Source organism: Peromyscus eremicus, chromosome 2 (assembly GCF_949786415.1).
Source record: "Peromyscus eremicus chromosome 2, PerEre_H2_v1, whole genome shotgun sequence".
In the NCBI taxonomy this organism is placed as follows: domain Eukaryota; kingdom Metazoa; phylum Chordata; class Mammalia; order Rodentia; family Cricetidae; genus Peromyscus; species Peromyscus eremicus.
In genome coordinates this window covers 86,364,347-86,377,170 of record NC_081417.1, presented here as the reverse complement: position 1 = coordinate 86,377,170, position 12,824 = coordinate 86,364,347, and positions in this window count along the sequence as shown.

Sequence of the window (12,824 nt, the reverse complement as noted above, 5' to 3'; positions counted from 1 at the left end):
AAGAGAGTACTAGAGGAACAAGATGGACGATGAGGGAGAGCCAGCTGGGGAAGAACAAGATGAGGAAGGAGATGGGAGAGGAGCTAAGATGGGAAGGAACTAGATAGTTGAGAACCTAGATGGGGCAGAACTAAGATGAGAGAATTAAGATAGAACTTAGAAGAGGCAGCAGATAAATATAAAAAAAATTAAACAGAAAAGAACTAGGCTTGAGTACAAAACTGAAGCTGTGTAGATAAGATTTTATCCCAGAAGAGTAAAGTAGATGGACAAAGAGCATGGTGTACTTAGATTCATTTCCTGAAAATAATTCTCGCCATTCATAGTTTCTCCTCTGAGTCCCTGGGAAGTATATTATTAAGGCTGGTCTTTTAATATTATACAAGAGGCTCTGAGCTATGTTTCACAATGTTTCCTTACATGGTACTCAGGTGAGCCTTGGGATTGGATGTCCCCTCCATGTACTGACCCTGATTTCTTATGGCCTTGCCTAGATGCTGATTCCACCAAGCAGAAGTTGGGAGACCCTTCTTTCAGCTTTGAATTTTCACTTCCTGCCTTCGGCCCTCAGCTTCAGTCAGAATAATCTCTTCCTGAAAATTTCTTCTTTGGGGGTTTTGTTTGTTTGTTTGTTGTTTTCTTTTTTCTGTCCACAGCACATCATAGCATTTAAACCAATCATTTTATTTCCTCTCACCTTGCATTAGGATTACTTCATACAAATCTCATCTTCTGTGGCATGGTAAATTCTTCAAAAGAAAGAATAAAATAAAATGTAGCTCCTCTGTACAGCATCCTTGGCATGGTGTACTGAACTTTGCATGCAGTAGGTGCTTAATAAACATAGTCATGAGCTGCATAATGACTTTTCATGCAATGAAATCATAGGCATGAGAGTGGGCCCATAACTTTATACAAAAGCTGAAGGATTGTCAACTAGTGATGCTGTGGTATCATCAAAGTGTAATACATGACTTATTGGTGTAAACAAATCCTGTGCACTACCAGTCACACAAACACATAGCATATGCAATTATGTACCATATCTAACACTTGACAGTGCTAATGAAGTATGTGTTTACTATACATGGTTTTTATTATTGTTTTTCAGTGTGATTCATCTACTTTCAAAAGTTTACTGTAAAACAGTATATTGTTATGGCAGCAGAAGCCTTGTATATTTTATGTTTAATGCTTCTCTTTAGTCTAGCCAAAGGCCACATTGGATTGTCTGACACTGTCTGAGAAAGTGTAAGTACTCTATCATGTTCATATAATGACAAAGTCATCCAAGTATGGATTTCTCAGAATGCATCCCCATTGTGAAGCAACGCATGACTATTATGCACAAACTATCACATTGGTGGGCTCATGACTATATACTCATGCATTCCTATTTCATTAATGTCTTATAGATAACAGTTCTACAGATGAGGAGGTCATATTCAAATGCAAAATTTCTCCCCAAGTCTTCCAGTTCTGTCTCTATTCTTTACATAAAGTATTCAAAAGCACCCCTTAGCTTCTATTAACTGTGGTGGTGTTTTTATTACTGAACTTACTGTATTTGATGTGGTTACTCTTTCCTCTCTCCACCCCTATCCCTGCTTTCTGGACTGGACTCTGGACCCCTAGTGTCTACACTCAGCCAGCACAAGGATTTTGCTCAGGAATTTTGTTGGATGTAAAAATACAGTGTGAGTGCTGACTATTCCTGACTTGTCTTTTGGAAAATACCATTCTTCATTGGCATTCTTGTTCACACAGACCTAGACCATGTCGTATTTGGGAAGCCATTGCCCTAGAGCTACATGCTGAGTTCCTATTTTATAGCAATTTCTCTGGCTTCAGTCAAGGCTGATTTTCCTTCAGCAAACTTCCTTCCTCTTTTGCAGATTAAGCAAGTCGGTGAGTGACCTTGTGTAATCTGAAGAACATGTCTGTGGTTGAAGCTTCATATGACCTTTTCCCTAACATAGCAGCCTTTGCTGGGCAGGTGGTCTAAAATGGGAGCTCGAGTTTATGACGCAAGAGTTCCAGATTCTGTTGAAGTATTTTATGTTAACAAGTGGTCCACATAGTCTGGTTTTTCTTTTTAGTGCAGCTTGAAAAGAGGCCTGATCTTAATGGTGCCTCAGCTAAACCCTGCAGAGAGTTACGATTACTGTCATCATAAGTATGTTTTGGATTATGTGGTTTAATCTTAAGTAGGATGAAAGGCATTTGTTTTAAAGTACATAAAGAAGGAAAGACATTTATCTAGTGGTTCAGAACACAAAAATTATATAACACATGACACATGCTTAATCTGAGAGCTCATAATAAATGGAAACTCAACAGGTAGCAGTTACTATTATTATTGTCACCAGAAAATATGAGTCACTCATTGGAGTCACCCAGCTGGTTAGAGATGAAACCCAACATGGCTTTTGCATCTAGAGTTATCGGTTCTGATGCTTTCTATTCCTGCTCTGCATGCCATCCTGAATCTAGGGATCTGTGGAATCTGGGTATAACCTTCTAGATCCTTTCTACTTATATCTTGTCCAGATTCATTCCCCCACTCAGCAGAAAAAACAGTGAAAAAAAATAACCTCTTCTTCCACAAACACCACAATCCACGATGCAGGAAAAAATTACCCGTAATTACTGGGGCTTTGCTACAATTATAGGATGTGCATTTGAACTCTGAAGGGTCCTCTCCTGAGGATAACCTTTATTTGCCTGATTGCGTCTGTTCAGTTAATTCTGGCTAATTACTATTTTCTTCCTATTAGATTCTAATTATATACAGTATTTTCATTATAAAGCATAATGTTTCCCAGAGAACCATGTCAATTATACAGGCAATATTACCGGAGGTCTGGTTTACCTCATTAAGCCCAAGCGATGAAGCCATGCATCTGATTAAACCCACAGTATGCAGAATGGACTTTAACTGTATGTGGATACCAGTGGCTCCCATATAAAATTTACTGGGTGTGGGAGAAGCTTGGAGAAGCTCTTCATAGGAAGTGAGAACTCATTGTATGTCTTGGATTTTCTGTTGGAAGAACAAGTTTTGGCTCACAATAAAAATTACTATCTCTGAGTAGTTTAGCTCAACTGTGGAATGAATGCCATAGACTCTATAGTATAGAGAAACAGCATATCTTACCCTTGACTCAAATGCTTCTGGTAGACTACCCACTCATACCTCCTCCATCTTATAATATATTGCACTACTGACTTGCACATCCAATAACTATTAATTATCTCTACTTGCACAGCAATGAGTATCTTACACTTCTGCCAGACAGTCCCACTTAGTCTCTACTTCCCTTTATTTCCCATGACCAGTCCCCAGGCATGCCTTATGATTAGTAATACCCATCTTCCTTCTGTCTCTATTTGGTTACCCTTAGTCTAGATCATCATCATCCTTCTCAGTAATGCTTGCATAATTGATGTTTTATTTCATTCTCCTTCTCATGCCTGTATTCCTTCTCCTAAATGTCCCAAGGTGATTTAGAAAAAAATAAAACCCAACTAACCAAGCAAATAACAGCACCATTAACACACACACACACACACACACACACACACACACACACACACACTCACAAAATACTAATATCCTAAAAAGACAAAACCAGCTAAATTATGGTACCCATCAATTTAGAAAGAGTACATATATTGTTTGGGAAATTAAGCCAAACATCTTATCATGCCAATAAGACACTCCACTATTATCTGCTTCTTCAGCTAGTATTCACTGAAGTTGTGCTATGTTTCATGAATGGCTCTAGAACAACTGGTTGTAGTCAAAGTTTTCCTTTGTCCTGTGTGTCTTCTGTGGTCTAGACAAATCTCTCTCACCTGTGGTCTTGAAACCACTCAGACCCAAGTAAACACACACAGGCTTATATTATTTACAACTGTATGGCCTAATGGCTCAAGCTTCTCGCTAGCTAGCTGTTATATCTTAAAGTAACCCATTCTATTAATCTATGTTTTCCACATGTTCTGTGGATTAGCAGTCTGCTTGCATGTTGTTCCTCTGGTGGTGACTGGAATCTCTCCTTGCTTTCTTCCTGCCTCTCTGCTTGGATTTCCCACCTGCCTCTAAGCTGCCTTATCATAGGCCAAACTGCTTTATTTATCAACCAATCAGAGCAATACATATTCACAGTGTGCAGAAAGACATCCCACAGCAACTGGTTTCTGTTTGAATGGGGAAAAAATGAGCACAGCCATAATTCTCACTAACAGTACCTTTTACATTAACTTGATAACTTCTGAATGTATTGCATGTTTCTCATATCCAACTGAATTGTCTACAAGGCCTAAGTCCATACCTCTGGGTTTTGTCCCTGTATTTTGAAGCTTCTCAAGAAATGTGCGCTACTTTGCTATGATTTGACACTTGAGCAGGAGTTGGAAAACAAAGTTGATTAAAAAAACATGCTTTTATTGGATTCTAAAGGAATTAATAAAATCCTCCCTTTGGGGATTAATAAAACTGGATTTTTAATATTAGCTTTATTTTTTCTGCTTTATAAGAGTATTTTAATCAACATTGTTGGCTTTAAAGGATAGATTTAAGCTATCTTCTCCACTTGCAGAGTTTGTGTGAAGGGGGTTCATCAACTCATTTGTAGAGAGTCAAATTTTTATATTGGCTTTCCTGTCTGAAAAAGTCACAATTGTTTCTTTGATAAAAAAAACATATAAATTATGAAACTCAATCAAATAGAAAAGTAACCTTTCTTGAACATCAGATAATTTAGGAGTTAATGTTCTGATCAACAGTAGGCCATGAGAGTATTGCTTTTGTTTAGAGAGCGTCAGTACATTAGTAGGTTAGTTACAATAACACTGAGTGTGTGGTCCTAAGAGCCTAGGAACCTGGGTTTAAATTCTAGGCCTTCCATTTTTTAGTTGTGTATGACCTTGAAGACATTTTACTTAACCATGTACTTCACTTTCCTATTCGTAAAAAGGGACCACTGTGCTTTGTACTCTCTGGGTTGTTTTGAGATTTAAACGAGCAAATCCACTTAGAATAGTGCTTTGTGGCTCCAGAAATGTTGGCTGTTATTATCCAAGTCCAAATCCAGACTAATCTCATCTCAGAGTACTATTGTTGCCATTAATAAATACCACTAGCAGCATTGGTAATGCTCATTAAGTGCCCTCTGTAACTCAACCTCTAATCCTATCAAGATGCTTAGACTGCACATTATATTATTCCATTATACAGAGTAAAACCAGGGCTCCCTAAGGAACTGGCTAGATAGCAGACAGTTGTAAGCAGTAGATCTGAGAGTCACCTACAAGTTTGTCTGTACTCAAAGCCCATGTTCTTGAAAGTAGATAAAATGTTTTGTGAACTTCAAAGTGCAGCATGTGCTACACCTGGAAGATGTTACAGACTGAACTTCATCCCTCTCAAGTTCCTAAGACTAAGCTCAAATCTTCCATATATTCTAGTTTCATTTTTGTTGCTCTGATGAAAAATGCTTTGACCAAAAGCAACTTTGAGGAGGAAAGGATTTGTTTGGTTTACATTTTTGTGTCACAACCCATTACTGAGGGAAGTCAGGGCAGGGACTCAAGACAGAAGCTAGAAGCAGAAACTATGAAAGGAGTGCTGCTTGATGGCTCACTCTCTGGGGTGCTAAAGCTCATGCTCTATTACCCTCTTTATACTCCTAGGACCACCTGCCCAGACAATGGCATTACCCACAGTGGGCTAGGCTCTGCTATATCAATTACCAATCAAGACAATTCCTTAGACACACATATAGACCAACCTGATAAAAACAATTACTCAATTGAGACTTGATTCAGAAGTAATTTTAGACCCACACCTTTATCTTGGAATGCCAGTCTCCAACCTCTGAAAAAAATATATGTCTGCTGTAAACCACACAATCTCTGGAACTTTGCTGTAGTAGCCCTAGTCAACTAGTAGAGAAGGGAACATTGCTAATGGGAAGGAACCACAAAGAGAGGTCAGATGACCTGAATTTTATCTGTCAGAAGGTCACAGTACTCTGTACCATGCCAGGCTTATAAAAGGAGCTCAGTAATTGGAAATGCTTGTGTACAGAGTATGTCTTCCTTCATGATGGAGATCGGTGTTTCCTAAATCTCAGGGTAAGCCCCTTAGCATTTCAACTCTCCTTGTCCTGCCCTTGTACTCTGCATGGCTACGACACCTCTCTCTCTCTTGACTGGATGTTATATGAAAACTGACACCCATGGATCTTCATGCTCAGTACTGACAGCTTCCTGATAATCAGACATGCTGCACAGTTGTGAGGTCTATGGGGCATCATTCACATCTACAGCCTCTTTTCTAGGCAGCTGCCCTTGGCTGGTCAAGATGCTTAGGTGTAGGAAGTTGCTTTTCTTTAACAATTCTGGAACCCTGCCAGAGAGTCTGGAGCCATGGAGTCTAGGGCATGCTGTTTATATGAGCATCAGGAAATGTTGATTGATGGACAGATCGACAGTACGACAGGAAGGGGAGGGAATCCATCAGTCCTGTTGTTGTGTCTGTTATCTCAGTGGATCTTAGGGAGCTGCTGCCAAGTGGAACTGGAGACATGGCTGGTTGGCTACCTTCCATAGGTCACAAAGAAGAGCTGCTGAGCAAGAGTAGAGTCTCCATTTATGCAGGAGCCTAGACTACATTGATAGATGTAACAAACCTGTTAATAATTTGTGAATAAAAACAAAAGAGAAAAAGTTCAAGGGTCTTTTCCCTACAAAAACATAGATTAGATTTTGTTCAAGCTATTGATTTTCTCTCACTCTTTCTGTATTCAGTCACTTTCTTGAAAGGGAAATGCCTATCTGGATATTTGCTGCACCCTGCCTTGACTGTGCTACAAACAGAGAGTCAGATAAAGAACTGAGAGTGGCTGAGCTAATAGAATACTCTGAGTTATTTAGAAGGGCATTTGGATGTTTAGAATGCTTTTTGTTGATGGGAATTGAACTCAGAGCCTTGAACATTATATATTTCTTTGTCTCAATAATTCCTTCTGGGGGTCTTAATCCTTTTTATTTTAGTTGTCATGGGTGATAAGCATTCTGACACATGAGTTCTGGTGATGAGTTTGGTGACTGTTTCACAGATCTATGTCCTTGGGATAATTTTCAAACCTGAGTCTTAGTTTCCTCATAGGCAAAATGAGGTTGTAAACTTAGATTCATAATTTTGCCCCTGTGAATTTTAAATAAAGGTACAACATCTGGAGGCTGTAGTCCCTTTGTAACATCTCATGAGCATTTGATAAAATCAAGGTATCCTTCCAGAGGAGGCTGGGGAACTGTGATGGGTACATTTGCATGTGGTAAAATATGTATCTTTGGGGTGGGTCATGGGAGATGGCAAGGGACAACTATATACAACTTGTGTATGACCAGAGTTCTGACCAGCTCTGGGGACATGGGTTTCAGTATTGCCTTCAATACTTGGAGCCCGGTTTGGTCATAAGAGTAATTTATAATCAGTGGAATCCAACCTAGAGTGCTGTTTAAAACATTCTTGTTTCTCCTCATTGCTCCTTGCCTTTCCCCTCCTTCCTCCATCTTTGAATTTTCTTCTTTTCTCTGTATCATTATCTGCAGATTGACAATAATATCTGGCCTTACCCTACGGTTTGATAAAGATTAATTGAGATCATATATGCAGAGCCCAACCCAGCACAACACGTGTCCATATGGTAGTCCACATTGTTACTTCCCTTCTGCCTTGGGGTTCTCTAGAGAAATAGGACCAATAGAATGAATATTCATTACAAAAGAGATTTAGTAGGTTGGCTCACACAATGCGTTATGAATAGCCCAAGAATGGCTATTTTCACACCAGAGAGGCTGAAACCCCAGTAGCTGCTTAGCTCATGAGGCTGGATGCCTCAGTAGTTGCATTCTGGTACTGAAGGCCAGTTCTCTGGGCAGTATTGGAGAAATAATGAAGCTGTGCTTTGATGTCAACAAAGGATAGTTGCAACAGTGATATCAGCAGAGGAAGTGGCGGCATCAGAGTAGTTGAACTTGCCAGCAAGGTATAAAGGCAAGTAGGCAAAAAGCTTTCTCGTCATACCTTCTTTTGTCTGTACTGCCACCAAAAAAAGCATGGCTTACATGTCTACATGTCATGATCTTCTAAAAAAATCCCTCCTAGGTGTGCACACTCTCTTGTCTAAACTGAATCCAAATCTAGTCAGGTTGACAACTGAGATTAGCCATCACAAGAGATGATTTTGTCATGGTGAGAAAGGGGAAACATTTGCAGGAGAGGGAACAGCAGTATAGAGAAGTGAAGCAGGGCAGCTTGTGTCTGGGAGGACAGATGAGGGAGGAAGTGCCACATTGCAGGGTCTTAGGCATTGGTTGCAAAAGAAACATCAATATGTGCAACTGCTCTAAATCCGTCAGAGGTGATGGGATTATAAATATTTAGCACTGAAAGAAAAAAATAGAACGTAACAAGATATCTTACGTTAACATAGATTCCCATTATCAGGCTCCTAGGACATAGATATTTGCCCTGAACCTTACAAAATATATGCTATTGAAAATTAGATGGGAAATCATTTCAAATGAAAGATGTAGCATGGGAAATGGACCCAAGCTTGGGGCCCTTGGGAAAAAAGTTTACTGTAGTAAAGTTTACTTCGTATTTGTTTTTGTTTCTTTGAGATAGGGGTCTTGTTTTGTAGCCTAGGCTAGCCTCTCCTGTCTCAGCCTTCTAAGTGTTGGGACTGAAGATGTATTCCATCATCATGATCTATTTTTTACTGATGTTCATGCTGAAAGTTAAGGGGTTATAGATAAGGTATCATGGACCTGGAAAACTGTGATCTCTGACACCAGGTAGAGATTCTCAAAATAGCTCTGAGTAGCACTCATCCTAGGAAGGGCGGAGAGAGCTATTGAAAGCTTGAATGTCTTAGCATCGGATGGCCATGCTCTTGTCTGAGGAGTTTCAAGGAGCAGGGGCCTGGAAGAGATGAGCTCTGGAGTCTCTTCCAATCACAGGGCTATGTGGTAGTCAAAGGAGAGATAAAGAGAAACAAAGCCTGCGGACCTTGACCTGGATTTTCCTCCCTCATAAATCTCCTCCTCTGCCCAGCATCATCTCTCTCTCCTCCAATTAATCTTCACTGGCTTCCTGCAGGGACTGAAGGCCCTATTGACCTCATGCTGCTCTCCAGCCTGCAAGTGAGAAATGGAGTTCTCAGGCTGGCAAAGGCCTAGGTGTGGGCAGAGGGCAGCTGAGCTGAAGGCAAGAGTCCCCAGGGCAAGCAAAACCAGCAGAAACAAGATCTTGTTCCAGAAGGCCTCTCGCCAGGATGGTCCCGAGGGACCCTAGCTTAGGAAACATTCTTTGTTCTTTTGCATTTAACTTTGACCTAAGTATGGCAAATGTTGGAGGAGACTTCAAAATCTTCTTGGGCAACTTTCCAAAACATTTACCTGGTTCTTTCCTTCTTGCCATTGGTTGCTCAGATGTGAGGTCCTGAGGCTCAATAGGAAAAGCCTTCATAGCAAATCTTGTGCTCTGGCCCCTGCTGTGTGTTCTGTGGGCTCATGCTTCCTCCACTGTAAATAGGAATAAGAGCAGCATCCACCCCCACCTCATGTAGACTAATAGTGTGCTGAATTTCTTCCAGGGCAATCAGTGTTAACTCTAAACTAATTTCACTACCATAAAATGTGAATAAAGGTATTTGCTGCTCCGAGTTTTGAGAATCAAACCCATTCACTTGTCCAGGACATACAGACTGAACACCTACTAAGTGAGGGTCAGGTGCTAGGAACAGGGTGCTGTATTTAAAAGGATGGTATAGTCCCTTCCTTCCTGGAGTTCATATACTGGAGGGAGAGACAGAGAAGAAATGTGTAAAAGCATAGGCGTACAGGTACAGATGAGGAACAATTCTGGGAAGGAAAGAGGCTGACTGCAGTGTATAGGGGAGAATAAACACAAGCTCTCATGTAGATAGCAAGGCCAGAGGCGTCCCTGGGAAGGCAGCATGTGACCTTACATGTGAAGACTGAAGAGGGGTGCAATTTTTGTTTTAGAGAAAGGGAACAACAGACATGCAGATCTAAAAGGGTCAAAAGATGTGGCATGATTGAAGAAAGGGTGTCCTTGAGGTGAGCAGGCCAGCAAGACCACATGGGACAGAAGCCAGGTTTTATTTTGAGAATAAATGCAAATAAATAAACAGTATTGGAGGTACATTTTTTTTTTCAAGCTGAGAAATCCATGAGCACACACTTATTATGTTTCCTAGAACAAAACTGTAGGAGTTAAGCATCCATCAATCGGGCCCAGTGGAGGCTGGGCTGGAACTGCCATTGATTTTCAGGGTGCTTTGTATTAGAATAAAGAAATTGCCTGCATACTACAAATTCTCTGTCTCAAAACATATATGTGTATCTGTGCGTATATAATTCTTTTTCTCAAAGTAGTGGTTGGAGGGCAAGAGAATAGCCCTGAAATCACATTGTCAAGACATGCCTTAGCACCGTGAGCCTCAGTTTCCCTTTCTGTAATGGAGGGAACTTCTTGCTTTTGCTCTTTTACTCAGGAGGTTGTTGTGAGAAAAATTCCAGATAATACGGTTTCCTTCTGCTTGACCTCCTGCTGAGGCTCAAGAGTGGATGTCTGGTGGCACATATGACTTCCTGTGTTTGAGAGACTCCGGTAGATATCAGGAGCTGTTTTCTCATCCATATGCTCTGACTTCTGTAGAAGCTTGGAAGACCAAGCGGGGTCTGACCACTCCAGAAATTGACCTTCTCATAAAGGAGGCTCCTTGAGATTCCCTGATCTGGTCCCCAAGCCCATCCAATTCACACTCCTTTGCTGCACAAGTAAGTCTTCCTTTTAATTCCAATCATGTGAGCAGAAGAAAAACTAGGGAAAGGTCCATCAGGAGAGTGCAGGAGAAAATGTGTATGTTCTTTAAAGGGAGACAGCATACAAATGGGATGTATATTTTTTTTCCAAAAGAGGGGGTTGGGGATGAAGGCTTTTAAACAGAATACGTTAAGCAGGGAGTGAGAGAGGAAAAATATGTCTCTTAAATGCATTCAGCGCCATCGCCACAAGGCTGCAGAGCCAGGATTGTTTATTAGAAGATAAGATAGTGAAAAATGTATTTTGCAGAAAGAAAATAGTAAAGTCAGGTCTGAGGCAGATAAGAAGCCAAATTTCTATTTTATGCTCAATTGAGTGACTCAGTTACATTATCTGGGAAGCAGGGGTGAAATAACACCCTTTGGAAATGAGGCCTAGGCTGCTCCAGGTCTCCTTCCAGCCTCGGCCAAGCTGAACTCAGCATAGCTGGGATGGTGCCTTGGCAGAACTGTGCGTTTGCAGTCTGCGGATGAGGGGGAGAAGGTTCTGGTCTCCGCAGCTATTTTCTGTTCTTCATCTTGTGGCAAGCACTTCGGTTTGGAGTCATGCTTCATCTTCTGCTGCTGGAGGTGGGAAAATACAAACATCCATGAATTTAAGATGAAGTTCTGTAAAGACTAGCAGATGTTAGAGCTGGAAGCCTCCTTGGAGCTCAGCTGGTCTAGGGTATGTGGATGCCTGGTGCATGCTGAGTGCTTTATTTAGCAAGCACTAGTATGTTACTCAGTGTTTTACATGAGGCATTCTTGTCAGTGTGCTCAAGACTCCAGCTTTTCCCCCTTTTATTTTTCATTTGGTTGCCTGATATATTTTTATTATGTGCATTCCAGAATTCTCAGTGCAGATATGTAGTGATTTCCATACTGATAGGTCAAGAGGCTTCTTCTCCTATGGTCTCACAGCTAGACATTACATCCTGACAAATGGGTCTCAGGGTTCTGGTCTCTACTTCTTAGCATCTCTCTTGTTAATGGTAAGACTCTGGGTCCTTCCTTATGCAGTTGGATGTTAATAGGGCTTGAAAAATGAAGGCTAATTTAATCCAACAGCTACTGATTGGGCCCATAACTGAGCTTTTCACTTGTGCTGGGTAAAAGAGTGCCCCTTCAGTATATAGCCTAACCTTAAAAATTTGTTAGTAATTTTCATACATGATTAAATTAAGGGCCTTAGTTAAGGACATTATCTGAACAATTTGAGTATGGTCCACTTAATCACATGGGTCTTGAAAATGAAGAAAAATGTATAAGGTTTATTTTATTTTAATCATGTGTGCGAGTGTGGTTTTGTGCAGGTGTCTGCAAAGATCAGAGGTGTTGATTCCTTGGATCTGGAGTTACAGGCTGCTGTTAACTGCCCAGTGTCGGTGCTGGGAAACAAGATCAGATCCTCTGCAAGAACAGTACATGTTTTTAACCATGGAGCTATCAGTCCATGAGCCCAAATTAAGAAATGTGTAAGGTCAGAGTCTTCAGAAAGGAACAGAGCATTGCTGATAGCTTGAGTTTAAGCTTGAGGGAATCAAGTTGGATTTCTAACACCCAGAAATAATTATAAGGTTAAGAATTTGTGTTGCTCTAAGCCACCGTCTTTGTGGTAATCTGTCACAACTGCAATAGAAAATACAAACAGCAGTCATCTACATCCTGAGGATACTCCATGTTCACATTCATTCTCTTGTTCTTTCTTTCCTTCGAAACAATTTCTATGAAGCCACTTGTAGCTACTTTTCAGGCTCTTTGGAATTCTATTTTGAGATAAAAATCATTTCCAAGAGTCAGAGTAATTATAGGAAAGCTTTGGGTTTTATAAGCCAGGCTATATTAGAGCACAAAGAACAATGTAATCATCTTCTAATTATCTGCTCTATCTTTCCATCTCTCTCTATATGTATCTA